The sequence below is a fragment of the Bufo gargarizans genome, chromosome 5 (assembly GCF_014858855.1).
Source record: "Bufo gargarizans isolate SCDJY-AF-19 chromosome 5, ASM1485885v1, whole genome shotgun sequence".
Lineage (NCBI taxonomy): Eukaryota > Metazoa > Chordata > Amphibia > Anura > Bufonidae > Bufo > Bufo gargarizans.
Window position 1 is genome coordinate 15,974,740 of NC_058084.1, and position 22,183 is coordinate 15,996,922.

Here is a 22,183-nt window from a genome sequence, read left to right on the forward strand (position 1 = left end):
CTCACCCCTGCCGCAACCCTGAATGTGTCCCCTTGCCAATCATTGATCTCTGCCTCTCTATGCAAGGTTTTCAGCCAATCAACAAATTTTCCTGGAATATCGTACTTTGACAAAGTGTCCCATAGATATTTATGGTCTACTCTGTCAAAGGCTTTAGCCTGGTCAAGACCAACAACATATCTCCCACACCTCAGAGCTTTACATATCTCAAACATCTCCCTCCAGAGAGAGCCGAACTGACAGCCTGCCAACAGTGCCAGGGACAAACAGACTAATCTACAAAACTGGATTTTTGCCAGAATCTTCCTGTCGACATTCAAGAGGTAATTTGCCTCCAGTTCTTGATGTCACTAGGCTCCTTACCTTTAGACAGCAGAATTAACGAGGAGACCCTCGTGGATGGAGGCATCAGGTGATTTCCTAGACAATTTTTGTACACGTCCACGAGGATTGGAACTAAGTGGTCTCTGAACTTCTTATAAAATTCTGCGTTAATACCATCTGGACCTGGTGCCTTCTTTAGATATAATTAATCAATTGCCACTTTAACCTCCTCCACCGTCAATTCTGCTGTTAAAGGAGAAAAGTCCACATCATTAGTATCAGGTCCTGGAGTTGCCTCCAAGAATTGAGTCATCTAATCTTTATCCAAAGCCTTCCTCTGAAAAAAGTCAGCATAGTAAGTATCACAGACCAACGGATGTGAACCCACTGTGCTACTGACTAGCAATACTCCAGAGGGGCGTGATTAAGCAACTACCCGGATTTCACTAGAGCCTGTGATGGAAAGGATAGGGTTGACCATAGGTAGTTGCCAGGGGCTACTCTGGAGCTCAAAACAGTCAGTGACAGCTGGTCCAGGCAGAGCAGGAGGTACCTGCCAGGAGCAACAAGACAGAAACCGGAGGATAATGCAGAGACGTAGTCAGGATGAGCATAGGGTCAAGGCAGGTGGTACAGGAGCAAGGTCAGACAATCCGGGCAACAGGAGAGGCGATGCAAGCAGTCTGGGATAGGAGATAAACGAAGTCCAGGAACGAAGCACAAAGTCAGGAACACTAGTGGTAAGCAAGCTCTTTAGCACAAGATTAGGACCTTGGGACTGAGGCGTCTGACTAGAGGGCTGAGCTACTAAAGTACCTGCAGGAGAGCCAGGATAGGTTAACAAGATCACCTGACATAACTTAGCCCCGCCCAGGGAGTGATGCGTATTGCCACAACCGAAGTTGAGTTCAAGCAGTGTTCAGGTTGAATGGAAGTTGTAGAGCGGAATCTTCAAAGGTAATACTAACCACACAGGCAGAACCCAAAGCTGCAGCAGAGACAGGGAAGCACAGACCACGATTACAGATGAGCACGGTGCCCGGAACCGCGGCGGTAAGCAGCGGGACAGCGTCGCACAGAGGACGCTGTTACAGTAAAATCTTACCACCCCCAGGATACCCTCCCGAGATTCCTGTAAAACACCCTGGGAATCAGTGAGAACTGTGACCACTTTGTTTGCCACACGCTCCCGGCATTTCTCAAAGGGATCAGGTGACACTAAGGACCCATAATCCCGCTCAAGAACCAGGGAAGTGTACCTGTTGTACTGATACTGCTCCATTTCAATTTTCAGTCGATTTATCTTCTGTTGGTCCCGCCCATCTGCCGAATACAGTGACTCCAATTCTTTCCACAGTTTGAGATACTGGCTGTACTTACTCTTCCCTTTCCTAAATGACAATCTCCTTAAGAGGGATCTGATCTCATCCTTAACATCTTCCCACTGGTCTGCCATGTTATCATAAAAGTCCACTCTCTCTAGTTGTTGCATGAGAATCCTCCAGGAGACTGGAGTTAAGTCTCCATAGCCCCCTACCAACATCAACACGCCTAGTGGCTCCTAAGCTGAAAGACAAGGCCAGGTGATCAGAGAAAAGGACGACCTTCTCACACATCCCACTAACCACTTATGTAGAGTTTACAAAAGCCATATCAATGTGACTACTTCTGTCAGCACAGGAATATGTACATTTTGGCTTTCTACCATCCTGTGTGAACACATCGCTGAGGCCTGCATGCTGGATCATGCTATTTAGGACCTTGGAGTCCCTGGTAACTGCTCGGCTAGAGGATCTGCCACATGATGTCCTAGTGACATTGAAATCTCCAGCCAACACCACTGGTACAGAGGTAAAAAGATACTGCTTAACCTCATTAAATAACTGGACCCTTTCTGCCACTGACTGTGGGCCATAGATATTAATGAGCTGGAGTCATCTACCATGGATTGTGACCTCCAGGACCAGACACCGACCCATAATAACTTCTGTCAGTCTGTGTACAGTCACATCATTGGTGGTAAACAATATAGCAACCCGGCATATGGCTCCACAACCAGCGACCAGAAAGTAGGACCAGACCTCCATTCCCTCTCAGCCTAATGTAGAAGTCCTGATGTGGTCAGAAGCATCTCCTGCAAGAAGATGACATCTGCATCAAGAGATCTCAGGTGGTCATACACTATGTGCTGTGCCTTGTCTTTCTTACTTTAATACCGTTCACATTGCTGGAAAGCAATTTTATTTCAAGACACGGAGGATCCTATTGCTTAACCCTTTCTTTACTGACACACAACAGCAGCAAAGAAACCAACAACAAAATCAACCAATGGGCACACAGCCCTCCCCTACTCCCTACTGGTCGTTATAGGCCATTTTTCTGCGGTCCACACTATTGTTTATCTGTCTCTTTTTTTCTTCCCTGGTGGCTCTGCTCTGTCCTCCGTTCATTGTCCGGGGGTCTTTGATACTGTTATTGGGTTTTTCCGTACTGCGCTCTTACCCTCTGAGGCAGGGGCGTACCTAGAGCATTTGGCACCCGGGGCGAACCCTTTATTTGCCCCCCCCCCCCCAAGAAAGTTAAGAAAACATGCACAAACTTTTTTCAATGTTTTCAATAATATTTATTACAAAACATTCAGACATCCGCATGTGTTTTGCGGATCCGATCCATGTATCAGTGGATCCGTAAAAATCATACGGACGTCTGAATGGAGCCTTACAGGGGGGTGATCAATGACGGAGGTGATCAGGGAGTCTATATGGGTGATCACCCCTCTGTCATTGATCACCCCCCTGTAAGGCTCCATTCAGACATCCGCATGTGTTTTGCGGATCCGATCCATGTATCAGTGGATCCGTAAAAATCATACGGACCTCTGAATGGAGCCTTACAGGGGGGTGATCAATGACAGGGGGGTGATCAGGGAGTCTATATGGGGTGATCAGGGGTGATCAGTGGTTCATAAGGGGCATCTCCTCTCCTACATAGCGCCACATACCTCTTACATCCAGTGATGTCACCTTTGATGTAGACGTTCTCTTTCCTCATCTTCTCCATTCAGACCAGACCGCCATGATGATTTTTCTGCCATCTCCCGTCTCTGCAGAGATTGAGAAACAGACATTAGTTTCCTGCCACCCCCAATACTATACTGCAGAAACAGTCCCCCTGGAAATACTACTACCACACAGATAGTGCCCCCAATACTATACTGCAGAAACAGTACCCCTGGGAATACTGCTACCACACAGATAGTGCCCCTTAAACAATTATTGGCACACAGTGCTCTAAAAAATAAAAATAACTGCGCCCAGACACTAATAGTATAAAGATAATGTCCCCCAAAAATAATTGTTCTAAGCTGATACTATGCCAGTGTGCCCCCAAAGTAACAGTGCTCCCCAAAATCCCACCAATAGAAATAATTCTCTGCCAGAGCACACTTAGTAGTAATAATGCCCCTATAGTGCCCTAGTAATCATGTTCCTCATAGCCCCCAGTAGTAGTAAAGCTCCCCATAATACCCCCTAGTAGTACTAATTTTCCCTATAATATGACAGTACATGAAATACCCCCGCTTAGTGCCCGCAGTTGAGCTAATGTCCCCATAATGTATGCCAGTATAAAATACCCCTATATAGTGCCCCAGTAAATGCCCTCATACTGCTCCTCTCCCCCTTCCCCATAGTGTCCCCCATAATATGCCAGTAAAAAAATGCCCCTTAGTGCCCCCAGCAGATGCCCCTATAGTGCTCCTCCCCCACAATGTGCCAGTTAAAAAATGCCCCTTCTTAGTGCCACCATATGCCTCAATAGTGCTCCACACCCCCATAGTGCCGCTCTCCCCTATAGTGCCTCCCATAATGTGCCAGTAAAAAATGCCCCCTTAGTGCCACCAAATGCCATAGTGCCCCCCATAATGTTCCAATACAAAAGACCACTTTAGAGCCCCCACTTCCCCATAGTGGCCCCAAATAATGCCCCTATAGTAACACCAGATGCCCCATAGTGCTGCTCTCCCCTATAGTGCCCCCCAGAATGTGCCAATAATTAAAAAAAGCCCCTTTAGAGCCCCCAGATACCCCCATAGTGCTCCTCTCCCCCATGGTGCCCCCCCATAATGTGCCAGTAAGAAATGCCCCCATAGTGCCAGCTCCCCCCCATAGTGCCAGCTCCCCCTATAGTGCCAGCTCCCCCTATAGTGCTAGTTCCCCCATAGTGCCAGCCCCCCATAGTGCCAGATCTCCCCCATAGTGCCAGCCCCCCCTATAGTGTCAGCTCCCCCTATAGTGCCAGCTGTCCCTATAGTGCCCCCCCATAGTGCTAGTTCCCCCATAGTGCCAGATCTCCCCCCATAGTGCCAGCTCCCCCCCATAGTGCCAGCCCCCTCTATAGTGCCAGCCCCCTCTATAGTGCCAGCCCCCCTATAGTGCCAGCTCCCTCTATAGTGTCAGCTGCCCCATAGTGCCAGCTGCCCCATAGTGCCAGATCTCCCCCCATAGTGCCAGATCTCCCCCCAGTGCCAGATCTCCCCCCTGTGCCAGATCTCCCCCCCTATAGTGCCAGCCCCCCCTATAGTGCCAGCTCCCTCTATAGTGCCAGCTCCCCCTATAGTGCCCCCCCATAGTGCTAGTTCCCCCATAGTGCCCCTCCATAGTGCTAGTTCCCCCATAGTGCCAGCTCCCCCCCCCCATAGTGCCAGATCTCCCCCCCATAGTGCCAGGCCCCCCCCCCCCCCCGCAAAGAGGAAAAAAAAAACAAAAGAACGAATACTTACCTCCATCAGCTCAGCAGCGATGCAAGCCTTTTCCGGCCTGTGTCCCTGCTGTGTGCTGCCGGGCTCAGGCGTCGCGATGATAATGACATCATCGCGCTGCCTGAGCCGGCCTCTGATAGGCTGCAGGCATTAGTGCCTGCGGCCTATCAGAAGAACAGGGGAGGGACACGCCTCTCCCTCCCCTGCCCCACAGCACACAGCCCGGCCGCAATTACATCCAGGGCCGCGCCGCCTGTGGCGATCGGCGGTGCGGCCCTGAAGAATAAAAAATATAATTTTTTTTTTTAAAGACAGGCGGCCCAGCGCCCGTATGGCACCCCCCTTGTGAGTGGCACCCGGGAGTGGCCCGCCCCCCCCGCCCCCCCCTTGGTACGCCACTGCTCTGAGGTCCCGCTTCTCACCGCTGCTCCGTGCGTCCGAGATCTCGCGATTATTCGCGGGATCTCGGGCGGCTTCGCTTCCTGCTCCTGCCGCTGGTTCCCGCCGTCTCTGCTGGTGCGCCCGAGATCTCGCGAGATTTCGGGCGCCATCTCAGTTTCACCTCGCCGCTGCGGTCATTAGGTGGGCGGTCTCTCCAGCGGCAGCTTCATTGTCGGATCGGCGGTTCCTCTGCTGTAGGGTGACTAACCCTGCATAGTTATTCTTTCAGCTACTTTAGGGACAGTACACTGTAGCGTAGGTTCTCTCTATTATTGCCTCAGGCTTTAACTGCCCTATTATAATCGACACAGTTATGTCCTCCCAGAAGGCTCCACCTTCAGCCCAGGGGACCCCTTCTCAGGGTGACTTTCCCCTTTCCCCTCAGAATTTGGGGATTATGCCTTCTACTGGAGGGGCTACTCCCGTGCCAACGGACACTCAGGCCCTGACTTTACAGAGATCTATCTCTGAGGCCATTATGTCTGCCATGGGTTCCATGTCCTCAGCTTTGACGCACTCTATCTCCCAGGTGCTCATCGCTAATACATCATCATCATCATCAGTGGTTCCTAACCCCACTCCCATGCCAGCCCCTAATGCCTCCAGAAACAATATGAATGATGGCCTTGTCCCATCCAATGACGGCGCGCCTCGGCCGCGCAAAAGAGCCTGTCCGCGCCAGGCAGAAAGAGCACGGCACTGGAAGTCGGCCCGGTCCCAACCCGAGCTAGAGTCCGATTCTAATGCGGAATCCGAGGAGGAGGCTTTGTTAGAATCCTATAATGATTCTGAGGATCTAGACATTGATGGGTCGCCTGTCCAAGGCACCTCTGTTGCCTTTTCGCCTTTACCCCAGCGACCGGTAGAGGTCGACCCGACGGACCCTGGTCAGTCCGTTTCTCTTTTAGATCCGGCGGGTGTCCCACTGTTTGACCCGAATTCCCTACATCACCCCAGATCCGCGGAATGGCTTCCGGCGCCTCACGTTGCCAGTTATCTGGAGTCCATGGTCCGCAAGCCGCTTAGCAAAGAGGCACGGAACAAACTCCGGGCTGAATGCCCTCGGCTGGCGATACCTAATAAGGTATGCGAAACCCCGGTCGTAGACCCAAAGATGGTCCAATTCCTGTCGAAAACGGGATTTAGCCCCAAGAGAGGCCTAGACTCGGCTCTCAAAGCTTGTCAGGACAAGTTATTAGATATTATGGGGCCCCTGACAAAAATCTTTGATTTGGCGGAATCCGCCATGGCGGAAGGTCAGCTGGTCGACCCGGAGGAACTCCGTGGTTGGGCCCAAAGAGCCATTTGCATGGCAGGAAATGCAAACACCTTCCTGAGTATTGAAAGGCGCAAAGCCATACTCCTGAAAATCGAGCCTAAGCTGACTAATATGGCTCTGTCAGAATCAGGTAAAGAGGCCCAAGGTTTCCTCTTTGGGGATCCCTTCATTAAAGAACTGGGGAAGTTCGTAGGGACCTTTACCGCCCTTGATAAAGCCCAAACGTCAATGCGTAGGGTATTTAGCGGTAGGGTTTCCGCTAGGGCCGGCAGTACAAGGGGCCGTCTGTCCGGCCGTTCCTCATTCCAGACCCGAGGTTCGGGTCGAGGCTCCTTCACCTCCTACCGCCCGCCTGTCCATGACCAGAGACACCAACCGTCCTTCTTCTCTTCCCGTGGTGCTCAGGGATGGGGAAGGCCTTACAGAGGAAATCCAAACCTCAGACGCCCATTTGGTAAGTCTACCTCCTCTTCTCCCTTTTTCGGAACGTTATGTAGGGGGCAGACTCCAACATTTTATGCATGTTTGGGCGTTCATTACCAGCGACCCGTGGGTACTGTCCACGGTTCAGGGCTTCCACATAGAGTTTGTCGCTCCCCCCGTGGTTCCGCCCCCTCTTCCCTCCACGTTCCGGTCGCAGGTATCGCAGAACCTAGTGGACGTGGAATTGCGGGCCCTTTATCTCAAAGGGGCGGTGGAATCGGCCCCTCTCGATCGCGATAGGGTGATAAGCAGTATTTTCCTGGTGGAAAAGAAGGGAGGCCAGTTCCGTCCCGTCATCAATCTAAAGGCCCTAAATGCATTCGTCAGGTACAGGCATTTTAAAATGGAGGGCATTCACCTCCTGAGGGACATACTGCTACCCGGAGACTGGATGGCCAAGTTGGACCTCAAGGATGCATACTTAACGGTTCCGATAGCGCTTCCCTCCCAGGGACCTTCTTTGTTTCCACTGGCAGGGGTCGGTATGGCGCTTCACGTGTCTCCCCTTCGGACTTTCGTCCGCCCCCTGGTGCTTCACCAAGCTGTTACGCCCGGTGGTGGCGTGGCTTCGTTGTCGGGGGGTGAGACTCATAATTTATCTGGACGACATCCTGATTATGGCCGCGGACCGGACCTCTCTCCTGTCCCACCTTCAGTTGTTGGTACGCCTTCTCTCCGCCCTGGGTTTCATACTCAACCAGGAGAAGTCTTGTCTGGTTCCTGCTCAGACCATGGAGTTTCTCGGTTTTCAAGTGGACTCCCTCTCTTTGACTCTGAGTCTTCCCCCTTCGAAGGTGCGGTCGATCCGCAAGGAGTTACGTCGCACTCTCTCTCTTCCACGGGTCTCACTGCGTCATTTGGCCAGGGTGATAGGTCTCTTATCATCATCCATTCAGGCTATCTTTCCGGCTCCCCTTCATTATCGGGCCCTGTAGCGTCTCAAAATCGCGCACCTGCAGGCCGGTGTGTCTTATGCGGATCTAATCTCTTTGGATCCGGAGACGAGGGACGAATTGGAATGGTGGATTGCCAACCTCTCTGCCTGGAATGGCAGGGCTCTGTTTGGCCCCCACCAGGATGTGGTGATCGAATCGGACGCCAGCCTTCCATTGCGAGGGGGTTTCCACGGGAGGCCCTTGGTCCACGGGAGAGTCTCACTTGCACATCAATGCCCTGGAACTTCGGGCGGGTTCCTTTGCCATTCGCAGCTTCACCTGCGGGAGCGCCAGGGCATGTATTCGCCTTCGCATGGACAACATCTCAGCTGTCCGTTACATCAATTCCATGGGAGGTACCCGGTCGTCGATGTTGACTCATCTGGCCAAGGATTTTTGGGATTATTGCCTGGACCGCAACATATCGGTGGTGGCGGAGTACCTACCGGGATTACACAACACGCTGGCCGATTGGAACTCACGCTACATCTCGGATGCCAGCGACTGGAGGTTAGACGTGGAGGTCTTTTCTGTCATCGTATCTCGTTGGGGTCCGTTTTCGATCGACCTTTGCGCTGGAACACCCAACTTCCCAGATACTTCAGTTGGAGACCGGACCCAGCCGCGGAGGCAGTGGATGCCCTTCTTCAACAGTGGTCGGAGGGGGTGATGTATGCCTTCCCGCCGTTCTCGCTGATCCCGCGGATTTTGGCCAAGATACGCCTGCAAGCCTCGGAGCTGGTGTTGGTACTTCCTTTTTGGGGCACTCAGTCGTGGTTCCCTCACCTCTTGGAGCTTCTGGTGGAGATTCCCCTTCTGCTTCCTCTCCGGACGTCACTGCTGCTGGATCCTCTGAACCATCCTCATCCTCTGGTGCTGGACGGGTCCCTTCGTCTACTGGCGTGCAGGGTGTCGGGTTGTCTTGGCAGACCGAGGGACTTTCGGAGACGGCTGTTTTCCTATTGGAAAGTGCGTGGGCCCCGGGTACCAGAAGAGCCTATAGGGCAGCTTGGCGATCTTGGGCTGGTTGGTGCCTCCTTCGGAACCTGGATCCATCTACGGCTGCGGTAGGTGAGTTGGTTCAATTTCTCAGTTCCCTTTATGATGACGGGAAGGCCTATCGCACTATAAATGTGTTTCGGTCGGCTATTTCATCCGGGCATAGGGATTTCGATGGTTGTCCTGTTGGGCGTCATCCACTGGTGTGCCGGTTGCTCAAGGGCTCCCGGTTGGCACGGCCCCCCAGGCCTCGTTTTTCTAGTTCTTGGGACGTTTCCTCAGTTCTCTCTTTTCTTTCCACCTGGCACGCCAATGAGGACTTATCCCTTCGCCAACTGTCGGCCAAGTTGGTTACCCTTTTTTGCCTTATTTCTTGCAAGAGGGTTTCGGATGTCCGGGCCTTGGATCATGACGCCCGGTCTTTCTCTCCGGAGGGCGTTACATTTAACATTTCTCGGCGTACCAAGACTCATATCACGTCGGTATCTTACCCTGCTTTTCCTTCATCGGTGGCGCTCTGTCCGGTCACTTGTCTGAAAGAGTACGAGTCTAGGACTCGGTCTTTGCGGTCCTCTTCTGCTTCTCAATTGTTCATATCTTTCCGGAGACCCTTTGCTCCGGTGACCACTGTGACTCTCTCGCGTTGGGTGAAATGGATCTTGTCTCTGTCTGGCATTGACACTACCATTTTTACGGCGCATTCCGTTCGTGGTGCTTCGGCGACCTCCTTGGCTCTATCCGGTGCTCGCCTGGAAGATGTCATGAGGTTGGCGGATTGGTCACGTGTCTCCACGTTTAGGGAGTTTTACTTTAGGCCGGATCCTCATCTTTTCACCTCTATTGTAGGAAGACTTTAAACTAGCAATAGGAGCCTCCGTGTCTTGAAATAAAATTGTATGATTTTCCTAAAATATGACGTAAAGTCATGATTTTATGAAAGACACAAAGGCGAGTATTGCCCCGCCCATTTTTTATCCCTCCCTTGGGTTTATGTGATATGTTTATGAGGTTATGTTTGTTGTTTGAAGTTGTTATTTATGATTAACTGATATTAATTTATTGCTGCTTTGTTGCCGCGTCTGGTGTTCCGGATATGTGTGTACAATATACGCGTCTTTGACGTTCTTGCTATTATTATTTATTTATTTTAAGGTTGATCCATCGCTGCTGTTGGCCTGCTGTGGATATCTTCTGCGGTTTCTGTTGACGCCGTGCCTCCAAGTCGGTTGTTCGAGGACGTGGTGATCGCTTCGTTGGAGTTCTCCTGGTTCCGGTTGTTCCAGTTATTCCGTTGGTGGACTTGTTGAGACAAAGAAAGAGGAAGACAGACTGAAGGGGTGGTCCCTTTATACTGGGGCTAGGGGGAGGGCTGTGTGCCCATTGGTTGATTTTGTTGTTGGTTTCTTTGCTGCTGTTGTGTGTCAGTAAAGAAAGGGTTAAGCAATACTCGCCTCCGTGTCTTTCATAAAATCATGATTTTACGTCATATTTTAGGAAAATCATACAATTTTAAAGAGAACCCAGCCATCATCACACAACATAAAAGGAAGAGCGGCGAGGTAATACCCATCATCATAGGTCGGAGTCACCCTGCTTACCACCTGTCTCCATGTCTGATTCTACCTGGGACTCTACAGCATAGGGTTTCTTTTTGGAGGGGAAATCCTCAGTGTCCCTTTCACATTCATCATCTATTTTCTTCAGTTCTCTCTCATAATCTCCCTTAGACTCTGACAGGACCTCGTACCTGTGAGAAATTACCATTACCTCTGACCGTTTATGGAATTTCTTCCTGACACTTTTGGTTATGCTGTACTCTCTCTCAGGCTTATGGGAGGACTTGTCTTTTTTCCTCCTCTTGTTGCTCTTACTTTCCCTAAATATTGCTGGTGATGAAGAAGAAGAAGCTACCTCTGACTGTTGCTGGCCCTCAGGGACAACCTCCATACTCCCATGTGCAGTACCTGATACCTGCTGGACTTCTTGTCTGGTCAGAATGGACCCTGACATTAAGGCCTCCTCCTCTACAGCATCTGCCTCTAACAATTCCTCATCAGGAAGCTCCTTACAGATATTGTGCCCTGCATCCGGACAATCCCTGTGAGGACGACCCATTGTGCCACATAAATTACATCTGATATTCTGACAGTTTTCAATTATGTGGCCGACCTCACTGCACAGATTGCACTTGACCACAGTGCGCACACATATGTGGCATGACCGGCTTTGCCACACTTAAAAACACTTCCTGAGCTTAGCTGGGTAGAAGTAGATGCCTTTCTCTCTCCCAATGAAGAAGGAATTTGGTAGATGCATGTGACATTATTATGCTGGCGCAGCTTCACCAAAACCTTCCACCCTCCAGTCCAGATACCATCATCCTCTTTGTTCTTGGTGAGATCAGAGACCATGTCACAGTACCTCCTGAGCCACACCACAATATCCTGGGGAGGGACGGCTTCATTCCAGAAGATATTAACCGTGTTGGTATCTGGCCTGGACAGTTTGGGTTTGCAGTCTTCAGCTTGTATACGCAGTCAATCTCCATTTGCAGCATCAGTTTGTGTCCCTTCAGCTTCTCCATTCCTCACCAGGGCAGGGATCTCCTCTGCTACCTGCAGCTCAGGTGCACAGGTCTCTCTCGTTTGGTGTCCAGTCTTGGGCAGCTTCTCAGGCTGTTGGAACTCAGCAAACCTGGAGACTCCATGAAATTTCTCTGCAGACCTCTCTTGTGCCACAGCCACAGATTTTTCAGCATTTTTGGTGCTGGCACCTCCAGACTGAGACCTTGTGTGGCCTAAGCATGCAACCACCTCACACTGCTGCAGGTTCTGCTGTAATGTCAGCCTCTCCAGAGATGTTCTCAGCTGCCTGTGTGCTGAAGCGGTGAGCTGCACACCTGATGCATGTGCTGCTCCCTGTCTTACCTCCTGTGCACCCTGCAGGTTTGGATTGCCACTTTTCATGTTTCCAACAGTAGATCCCTTTTGAGAGTCACTATGCTTTACTGGACGCTGCATGCCTGGGCTGGAGGACTGCTTCACCTCAACATTCTTAGATGTACTCACTGCTGCTGAATCTTTCTTTTCTTCTGGAACCACAACCGTTACTCCATCTTTCTTACTTGCACTTAATGGACTGGTGTTTCCTCCATTCTGGTCATTCCTTGTCACAGGAATCACTTTTGGACTTGTATCCATACTGGAAAGAGCCTGGGAGTTTCCTCCCAGTGTAGGCCTGGAAGCCTGGGCCTTGCTTGGTGAACATCCCTGCCCAGGGAGGCCCCTCCCTGGGCTTGCTCCAGACATCAGGAGAACAACCCAAAACACGTCTTCACAGCTAGGAGGCAGTATTATAGTAGTTATATTCTTGTACATAGGAGCAGTATTATAGTAGTTATATTCTTGTACATAAAACGCAGTATTATAATAGTTATAGTCTCATACATAGTAGACAGTATTATTGTAGTTATATTCTTGTACATAGAAGGCAGTATTATAGTAGTTATATTCTCATACATAGGAGCAGTATTATAGCAGTTATAGTCTCATACATAGGAGGCAGTATTATTGTAGTTATATTCTTGTACATAAGAGCAGTATTATAGTAATTATATGCTTGTACATATGAGCAGTATTATAGTAGTTATGTTCTTGTACATAGGAGCAATATTATAGTAGTTGTATGTTTGTACATAGGAGCAGTATTATAGCAGTTATATTCTTGTACATAAGAGCAGTATTATAATAGTTATATTCTTGTACATAGGAGCAGTATTATAGTAGTTATATTCATGTACATAGGAGGCAGTATTATAGTAGTTATATTCTTGTACATAGAAGCAGTATTATAGTAGTTATATTCTTGTACATAGAAGGCAGTATTATAGTAGTTATATTCTTGTACATAGGAGCAGTATTATAGTAGTTATATTCTTGTACATAGGAGCAGTATTATAGTAGTTATATTCATGTACATAGGAGGCAGTATTATAGTAGTTATATTCTTGTACATAGATGCAGTATTATAGTAGTTATATTCTTGTACATAGAAGGCAGTATTATAGTAGTTATATTCTTGTACATAGGAGCAGTATTATAGTAGTTATATTCTTGTACATAGGGGCAGTATTATAGTAGTTATATTCATGTACATAGGAGGCAGTATTATAGTAGTTATATTCTTGTACATAGGAGCAGTATTCTAGTAGTTGTATTCTTGTACATAGGAGCAGTATTCTAGTAGTTGTATTCTTGTACATAGGAGGCAGCATTATAGTAGTTATATTCTTGTACATAGGAGCAGTATTATAGTAGTTATATTCTTGTACATAGGAGGCAGTATTATAGTAGTTATATTCTTGTACATAGGAGCAGTATTATAGTACAGTGATACCTCGGTTCACGAACAGAAAAGTTCATAAAAATATGCTCCGGTTCACGAACTCCGCCTCGGTTCACGAACAGGAGCCGCGGCCATTTTAATGCTATTTCCAGGCTGTCACATGGTCGTGACTTCCTGTAGGAAGACCGTGGAGAGAAGAAGAGACACAGAAAGAAGTACTGTGAGTACTCTGCAAACATTTTAAGTGCTTTTTGGTGTGCTTTTTAGCACATACAGTACTGTACAGTTCACTGGACACCCAATATGGCTCCCAAGAAGCATAGTGGAAAAAAGAAAGTGCGGAGCAGCAATGAAGGTGACAAGAACAGAAATGCAGGTGACAATGTGCAAAGTGGAAATGCAGGTGACAATGTGCAAAGTGGAAATGCAGGTGACAATGTGCAAAGTGGAAGTGCAGGTGACAATGTGCAAAGTGGAAGTGCAGGTGACAATGTGCAAAGTGGAAGTGCAGGTGACAATGTGCAAAGTGGAAGTGCAGGTGACAATGTGCAAAGTGGAAATGCATGTGACAATGTGCAAAGTGGAAATGCAGGTGACAAGAATGTGCAGCGCAAGCATGGTGGCAAAAAGAAAGTGCAGAGCAGTAGTAAAGGTGACAGCAAGGTTGTGAAGAAAATAACCATTGAGCTGAAGAAGGAAATTATAGAAAAGCATGACCGTGGTATTCGTGTGACTGATCTGGCCTCGGAGTACAAGATGGCAAAGTCAACAATCTCGACTATTCTGAAAAACAAAGCCGCCATCAAAGGAGCTGATGTTGCAAAAGGAGTAACAATGTTAACCGAGCAGAGGACGCAAGTGCTGGAAGAGGTGGAAAAACTTTTGTTGGTGTGGTTGAATGAGAAACAGCTGGCAGGTGATAGCGTTAGTGAAGCTATGATCTGTGAGAAAGCCAGAAAATTGCACAGTGATTTACTGCAAAGAAGCCCATCTACAAGTGCAGCAAGTGACGAATTTAAAGCCAGTAGGGGGTGGTTTGAAAAATTCCGCAGGAGAAGTGGCATCCACAGTGTGATTACACACGGTGAGGCTTCCAGTTCTGACAAGGCCGCAGCAGAAGCCTACAAGTTAGACTTTGCGGAATTCATGAAGACAGAAGGATACGTCCCTCAACAAGTGTTCAACTATGATGAAACAGGGCTCTTCTGGAAAAAAATGCCAAACAGAACCTATATCACGCAGGAGGAAAAGGCACTACCAGGGCACAAGCCCATGAAGGACAGATTGACCCTTTTGCTGTGTGCCAACGCAAGCGCCGATCTAAAAATTAAACCACTACTGGTGTACCATTCTCAGACCCCTCGTGCATTTAGGGAACAAAATGTGAACAAGGCCAGACTGCCCGTCATGTGGAGAGCCAATGCCAAAGCTTGGGTCACAAGGCAATTGTTTATGGAATGGCTGCACGAGGTGTTTGCACCCACCGTCAGAAAATATCTTTCTGATAACCAGCTGCCTGAAAGGTGCCTTCTTCTGATGGACAATGCCCCGGCACACCCTCCAGCCTTGGTGGATGATATGGATGCTGAGTATGACTTCATCAAGGTAAAGTTCCTCCCCCCCAACACAACACCACTTCTGCAGCCCATGGACCAGCAAGTCATCTGCAACTTCAAGAAGCTGTACACAAAGGCGCTCTTCACTAGGTGTTTTAATGTCATCTGAAGAGACGTCCTTGACTTTGAAAGAATTCTGGAAGAAACATTTCAATGTTGTCCACTGCATTAACCTCATTGACAAAGCCTGGGAAGAGGTCACTCCCTGAACCCTAAATTCAGCCTGGAGGAAACTGTGGCCAGAATGTGTCGCTGAACGTGAACATGACTTTGAAGGGTCTGATGCAGAGGTAGTGGAGGAAATTGTGTCCATGGGCAAGAGTATGGGTCTGGACGTTGATGGTGCTGATGTGGAAGAGCTTGTTGAGGAACATAGGGAGGAGCTGACCACGGAAGAACTTTCTGAACTCCACAGTGAGCAGCAGAAGGCACTTCTTGAGGAGCATTCCACTGAGGAAGAGGAAGAAAGGGAGGAGGTTAGCAGTGATGCCATAAAATCCATTATGCAAAAATGGAATGAGTGCCATGATTTTTTTGAAAAGCACCACCCCAACATAACTGTCGTGAACAGAGTGCTAAATCTCATTAATGATAATGTGGTCTCTCATTTCCGGAGGGTTATGCAGCGCAGGAAGAGACAAGTGACATTGGACAGATTTTTCAGACAAACTGAGCCTGCAGCTAGGAGACAAAGGAGAGAGGAAACCCCTGAAGGAGATCCCCCTGATGTCCTTATGGAGGGGGACTCTCCCTCCAAACAATAACTGCCTCCCACCTGCCTTCCTCCATGCCAGAAGTCATCTCAAGCAAGGTTAGTGTCCTCTCTTTATACATTACTATACTGTACTAATGTGTATTGTAATTTGTTTCATATTTTTGTGCTTCAAAACCCCCCAAAAAAAGGTCAGCACGGATTAACCAGATTTACATTGAACCCTATGGGAAAATGTGCCTCGGTTCGCGACCAATTCGGTTCGCGACCAGAGTCAGTTCACGAATTAAGTTCGTGAACCGGGGTATCACTGTAGTTATATTCTTGTACATAGGAGCAGTATTATAGTAGTTATATTCTTGTACATAGGAGCAGTATTATAGTAGTTATATTCTTGTACATAGGGGCAGTATTATAGTAGTTATATTCTTGTACATAGGAAGCAGTATTATATTAGCCAGGTCCATAAATATTGGGACATGGACACAATTCTAACATTTTTGGCTCTATACACCACCACAATGGATTTGAAATGAAACAAATTTGAGGGTATTTACATTCAAATCAGGTGAACGGTGCAGGAATTACAACAGTTTGCATCTGTGCCTCCCACTTGTTGAGGGACCAAAACTAATAGGACAATTGGCTTCTCAGCTGCTCCATGGCCGGTGTGTGTTATTCCCTCATTATCCCAATTACAATGAGCAGATAAAGGTCCAGAGGTCATTTCCAGTCTGCTATTTGCATTTGGAATCTGTTGCTGTCAACTCTCAAGATGAGATCCAAAGAGCTGTCACTATCAGTGAAGCAAGCCATCATTAGGCTGAAAAAAACTAAACAAACCCATCAGAGAGATAGCAAAAACATTAGGCATGGCCAAAACAACTGTTTGGAACATTGTTAAAAAGAAGGAACGCATCAGTGAGCTCAGCAACACCAAAAGACCCGGAAGACCACGGAAAACAACTGTGGTGGATGACCGAAGAATTCTTTCCCTTCACAACAGTTGGCCAGATCAAGAACACTCTCCAGGAGGTAGGTGTATGTGTGTCAAAGTCAACAATCAAGAGAAGACTTCAAGAGAATACAGAGGGTTCATCACAAGATGTAAACCATTGGTGAGCCTCCAAAACAGGAAGGCCAGATTAGAGTTTGCCAAATGACATCTAAAAAAGCCTTCACAGTTCTGGAACAACATCCTATGGACAGATGAGACCAAGATCAACTTGTACCAGAGTGATGGGAAGAGAAGAGTATGGAGAAGGAAAGGAACTGCTCATGATCCTAAGCTACCACCTCATCAGTGAAGCATGGTGGTGGTGGTGTCATGGCGTGGGCATGTATGGCTGCCAATGGAACTGCTTCTCTTGTATTTATTGATGATGTGACTGCTGACAAAAGCAGCAGGATGAATTCTGAAGTGTTTCGGGCAATATTATCTGCTCATATTCAGCCAAATGCTTCAGAACTCATTGGATGGCGCTTCACAGTGCAGATGGACAATGACCCAAAGCATCCTGCAAAAGCAACCAAAGAGTTTTTTAAGGGAAAGAAGTGGAATGTTTTGCAATGGCCGAGTCAATCACCGGACCTGAATCTGATTGAGCATTTCACTTGCTGAAGACAAAACTGAAGGGAAAATGCCCCAAGAACAAGCAGGAACTGCAGACAGTTGCAGTAGAGGCCTGGCAGAGCATCACCAGGGATGAAACCCAGCGTCTGGTGATGTCTATGCGTTCCAGACTTCAGGCTGTAATTGACTGCAAAGGATTTGCAACCAAGTATTAAAAAGTGAAAGTTTGATTTATGATTATTATTCTGTCCCACTACTTTTGGTCCCTTAACAAGTGGGAGGCACAGATGCAAACTGCTGTAATTCCTGCACCGTTCACCTCATTAAAACACATCTTGTGGGGCGTGGCCTGACTGAGCTCGATGGCGGCTGCTTGTTAGCAGAGCTCTCGCCACCAGAACCCATCTTAGCCTCTATAACAGCACTTTCCTGACATCGGTATGAAGATCCAGTCGAAGGAATTCATGCAGAACGTAACAGGGAATAGAGAAGACCCGAACCCGACCTCTGACATGGAGAAATACTTAAGTAAATCGTCCTTTTTGTTTCTTTTCACTCTTCTTTACACTTCTTTTTGCCCAGAAAAAATTGTTTTGTCAGGATAGTTTTATTATCACTGAGGCTAGGAATTGGGGTTCTGGGCTGGTTGGGATACACATGGTATTATCATGTGAAATCCTTCTTTCTCCCCCCAGCTCAAGATTCCATACAAACCTGGAATCATTTTCAAGTTATGATTATTGTTATACACTGTTATGTGACTTGTTAGGTACAACTTGGAGGTCTGGTCGGATAGGCAAATTTACCTTGCTGAATGTCATTTATTTGGGATGGCTCCATTAACTTTATGTTTAACCACCCTTAATGTACACGGTTGCAATGATCCGAAGAAACGCAGTAGAATATTTCAGATTCTCAAAAAAGTCGGGGCAGACATAGTGCTCCTTCAGGAGACCCATTTCTCCCACTCACACATTCCCAATCTCAGCAATTCCCCTTTTAACATTTGGTATCACGCTACCTCTGGTAGTTCTGCGGCTAGAGGAGTCAGTGTCGGTTTCAAACGAGGCACCCCCTTTACACTACACTCTGAAGTGAGAGATCCAGAAGGGAGATATCTATTATTGAAAGGGGAATTGGGTCACCTCACAGTTACAATCTGTAACCTATATGCACCCAACGTGAAACCGGTTAGTTGGCTAAAAGACGTGCTGGGCAAGATTGGTGCATTTGCTGCAGGCATACTATTGGTAGGAGGGGATTTCAACCTCACCCTGAACCCCTTGCTTGACTCCTCTACCCAAAGATCAGCCGTCTCATTCCGCGCTCTCAGGTCAGCCCAGACACACCTTAGATCTTTGCACCTTAGCGATGTTTGGAGGTCGGCGCATGGTGACAGGCGTGATTACACGTTTTATTCCAACCCCCACAAAACATACCAGAGGTTGGACTACCTCTTTGTGCAGGACAAGTATTTGCCAGCAGTAAAATCCTCCACAATCCATAATATCACGGTCTCTGACCATGCGCCGGTCTCCACTGTCATTTGTTTCCCAGAGTTATGTGGTAGGGAATGGACTTGGAGGCTTAACCATACCCTTATAGATTCACAAGCCCAGGTCGATACCATATCGCAAAAATTACAGACGTACTTTACTATAAATGCAACGCCCAATATGTCCCACACAATATTGTGGGAAGCGCATAAGGCGGTAATTAGGGGTGAATTTATTGCGCTGGGATCCCATATTAAAAAAATGAGAATGAGGAAAATGTCTGACCTGTTATCTAGTATAGCTAGGCTGGAAGCGTCACATAAACGCTCGTGTGCTCTTAAAGATTTTGAAGAATTAATAGTTAGGAGACGAGAACTACAGGAACTGTTAAATACTAAAGCGTCTAAGGCCTACTTGAAAGTAAAGCATAAACATTAAGTCCACGGAAATAGGGGAGGTAAGATAATGTCCGCGCTTATTAAGAAACGGGATGACCAAGTTTTTATTAAACGCATGAAGTCACAGGAAGGGCCTATTACGACAGATACTCAAAGAATATCAAAAATCTTTAGGGATTATTATCATGAACTATATAATCTTAGACGGGAGGAACAGGAAGGAACAAAGATAGCACGTAGAGAGGAAATAGAAAATTTCTTAACGACATTGAATTTACCGGTCATTAATGACTCCTCTAAAGTATCACTGACAACACCTGTTACTCTGGCTGAGGTGAAAAAGGTACTAAATACGACTCCATCGGGCAAGAGCCCGGGTCCTGATGGGCTTACCGTGGCTTATTATAAAAAGTTTTTTTCTGTCCTTGGACCACAATTGGTAAATTTATTCAATGCTCTGCTAAATGGGACCCCCCTAAACAAACAGGCGTTGGAGGCGCACATAGTTGTACTACCAAAACCAGGTAAAGACATTGAAGTCCCGGCTAGTTTTAGACCGATCTCTCTGCTAAACGCAGACGTGAAATTATGGGCAAAAATTCTGGCAGCTAGGCTCTCCCCTTTACTTCCAGGGATTATATCCCATGAACAATCGGGCTTTGTGGGGAGCAGGGAGTGCAGAGACAGCACCTTTAGAGTTCTACAGGCCCAACAACTTGCTTTGAAACAGGGGAAAAAAGTCATTTTTCTCAGCACTGATGCCGAAAAGGCATTCGATAGAGTGGATTGGGATTATATGAAAGCCTCATTGCTGAAGTTTGGCCTACCCCCTCAATTTGTAGAGGCGGTGCTGTCTTTGTACTCTAACCCCTCCGCAAAAGTGCAAGTGAATGGTATTTTGTCTCCTCCCTTTATGATAACAAACGGGACACGTCAAGGTTGTCCGCTCTCGCCCACGCTATTTATTATGTGCTTAGAGACATTCATACAGTCTCTGAGACAGGATCCTATGATTAAAGGCCTTAGAGTAAATAGGGATGAGCATACTGTTGCTGCGTTCGCAGATGATATGCTTATATTTCTAACAGAACCTGAAGAGGCATTACCGGCTCTCTTAAGACAATTGGATAATTATGGCTCCCTGTCCAATTTTAAAATTAATCTTTCCAAATGCACGGCGTTGGGTATAAACATCTCCCAATCATCCGTGGAAAAGTTTGAGAAGGAATTCCCGTTTACATGGAACAATTCACACATTAAATATCTGGGTATTAATGTAACAAAGGATCCTAGCCAACTGTTTCACCAAAATTACTTGCCACTATTTGCCAGTATTAAACAACAATTAGCTGAAATAAAGATCCCCTTCCTGTCGTGGTTAGGGAGGAAAAACTTATTAAAGACATACATCCTGCCTAAGTTGTTGTACACTTTACAGGCCTTGCCTATACCCCTACCCCAGTCATTTTTGGCAAAGATACGTAGCCTTTTTCCTCTTTTGTGTGGGGTGGCTGCAGACCCAGGTTGGCGTATAAGGTTCTCACTAAACCTATATTTAAGGGAGGTTTTGGACTTCCGGATGTGGCTACATATTACAGAGCTGTTCAACTCAGATTACACTCTGAAATTAGCAACCCTATGAACACCAAACTGGGCTGTAGATTAGCCAGGAGCTTATTAGGACACGGGAGAGTAGCAGCCTTATGGGATCCTAAACTGGCAATGAATAACAACATGGGTAAAAAAGGTCTAGATCTCCTGAGAGGAGTCAGGAACACCTGGTCTAAAGTATCGACACTCTTGCGCTCTCCCCCTTGCCTTTCTCCGTTTACTCCCATTGGCTATATCCCCTACCTGGTAGTTCAGGGTTTCCAAGATGATTTGGGCCTGTGGAGGGCATTAGGCTCTGTGGCAATAGGAGATGTATTGAAAAATAGGATAGTCCCTTCCATTCACAGCATGAAATCTGATTTCCCTCATATTCCATGGTCAACTATGCACTATTCACAGTTTTCGAGAATTTGCAATCAATACCTAGCTTGCACCCCTAATAAGCTTGATCCTACTTGGTACGATTCAATGTTATTACAACAAATGGGCAAAAAAGGATGCGTTTCCAGGATATATAACAAATTACTAGATGATGTAGGCCCTAACAGACCCTGGTTTATAACCCACTGGGAAAAGGATCTGAATATCACCTTCGATGATGGTATGGTAGATAAGATTTTAGGTCACTCTCATGGATACTCAAGATGTATTAGAGTCCAAGAGAACGCTTATAAATTGGTTACCAGGTGGTACAATACACCTGCAAAACTTCACGCCATGGACCCCTCACATTCGGATCGGTGTTGGAGATGTAGGGAAAATATAGGAACTCTAATTCATATCTGGTGGACCTGCCCCTTGATATCCCCATTCTGGGATATGATTTCTAAATGTGTCCTAGACATGGTCCCCTCCTCGTCACCTTTGACCCCATCAGTGGTACTATTAAACTTGTCCAGTGAAAAATATATACTTACCAAGCATTCCCTGCTGTCTTCTCTAATAGCTGCGGCAAAACTGCTGATTCCAATGTATTGGCTTACCAATAAAACACCGGGGATAACAGATTGGATAAATAAGGTTCAGGAGATTCGCCTATTGGAGGAGATGTCCAGTTGGAAATCATTGTCACATGACAAACATTTGCGTGTGTGGGATCCATGGCTGAAGTGGCGTGCTAACTGTTCAAATGCCCCAGCGTCTCAGTTAACATCTACTACTACCAGTGAAATTAACAGTAATTAGAAGGGACCAACGCCACAGGTAGACATAT